Here is a 2,023-nt window from a genome sequence, read left to right as displayed (position 1 = left end):
ACTACAATTTTTAAGTCACTGAAATAAGACCATAAAACACATACAGAACGTTAGTTCACAAGACTTTTAAGAAATGCATCTTGTAGTGTAAAGTGTTTGCTTCACAGTGATGTGAAAGTCATTTTGTTCACTCATTCACAGAAAACAATGCACTGATTTAAATTTTCTAACACACTTTTTGTTTAGAAAAGACATATGCAGGAAGGTGTGTCTGATCATAAATAATCATGTAATTTACCTGAGAAGACAAAGACCTGGACAAAGACCCACATAATAAGCTTTTTAGACAGGAATGTGGCTGAGAGGGAATTACTGCAATGCAATGCAGATGCATACATTCGTCACAGTCATCATACAGTTGCATTTTTCCTCTGAGGACAAAGTAAACTCTTCATCGCTGCCTGGAACATACAACGCTCTTCCTCACCTGCGTAACATGCCATCATCCACACACGCAGAAATAGTGAGTAAATTCTATGATGAAGTTTGACGTTTCATGCCATTTCTCTGGGGCATGCATAATACTTATAACCCAAATGAAATCCTTTTACAGTGATCTTCAGCAACATCATCAAAACACCAGAAATGGAAGAATACAGTTTATACTTTCAGCAGAGATCTAATACTGAAGTTGCACTTGAAGCTTGTGGTAACCCTTTAAACTGAATGATGACAAAAGCCATTATTTATGTCCTGTTGGAACATTCAGGAATTAAAAATAAAAACTGCTACTTGACCACCATAAGAATAAAGTTTTCTGGAATGGTATGAAAATTCATGTTAACGTGTTGTTGAAGTAAAATGGGACTGGTTTTGGGCCTGGTCATTTATTATTAGTCCAAACCTTAGCAAAATGCTTGTAACTAGCTTCTAAGAGGTACTCAGCTATGAAGGCAAGATTAGAAAGATTTGACTGATATTCTGGCAGTTTGGTGGCTCACAGCAAGAAGGTTCCTGGTTTGAAACCTGGCAGAGGCACTTCTGTGTGGAGTTTGCATGTTCTCTCTGGGCTCTCTTGGGTTTTCTTCAGGTTCTCCTATTTCCTCCTATAGTACAAAACATAAGTTAGGTTGCTTGGTGATTTGAAATTGACCATAGGAATGAGTGTGAGTGGTTGTTTGTTTCTGTGTGATCCTGCGATGGACTGGTGACCTGTCCAGGCAAGGCAAGTTTATTTATATAGCACAATTCATACACAGAGTAATTCAATGTGCTTTACAGAAATAAAAGACAAGTTAAAAATACATAAGCAAGAATCAAAATGAGAGGCATGCCACCGCTTTGTCACCATATTTGCCCCTCATGATATCGACTATCAGACCACGCTGACCCATATTTGTGGGTCCCCTACTTTCAGTGTGTCCCATCCCTGGTGGACTAAAAGTACCTCAACACAGACTATCTGCAGAGACGACCCTGAGTCCCGGACTCTTACGTCTAGGATCGAGTAGACTACAGCCGGAGGTTCCGAACCTCTTATTTAAGTCTACGGCAGGGTGCCTTGAGGAACAGGATTGAGGCAGGTTGTATCCCTGCCTTTCACCCAAAGAGAGCTTGGATAGGTTCAGTGGAGTTTTAATACACTGTATTTTTAGCCATGCAGTATCAACACTAAAATTACATTATCATTTGGTTGGTCCAATACTTTGGTCCAGACTGAAATATCTCAACAACTACAACTACTTGGTAGTTTCCTTGATTTCTTTGACTCATCATGAACTTAAATTTACAGTTCTTTATTGCAGAATTTCAACAACAGTTGGGTTGTTTGCTGTCACTACTTGTCACTACTGTTTTCCCCTTAAAATATTCAAAAGCCTAGTTAGTTAGTTAGTTTTTAAAATGTAGAGAAAATGTCCAAAATTAGATTAAATAAGCAGGAAAAAAGCAGTCGATCTGTGATCATGTCACAATCATCATCCCAATTATTGAAACACTATGCAGTCAATTGAATTACATGTACTTAAATTCCCCACCTAAATTCTTACCTGCTAAAATGTTTCAATCAGAAAAACACACAAAG

Source organism: Mastacembelus armatus, chromosome 22 (genome assembly GCF_900324485.2).
Source record: "Mastacembelus armatus chromosome 22, fMasArm1.2, whole genome shotgun sequence".
NCBI classification, from domain to species: domain Eukaryota; kingdom Metazoa; phylum Chordata; class Actinopteri; order Synbranchiformes; family Mastacembelidae; genus Mastacembelus; species Mastacembelus armatus.
The sequence above is the reverse complement of the archived record's forward strand: the minus strand, read 5'-3'. Positions refer to the sequence as shown.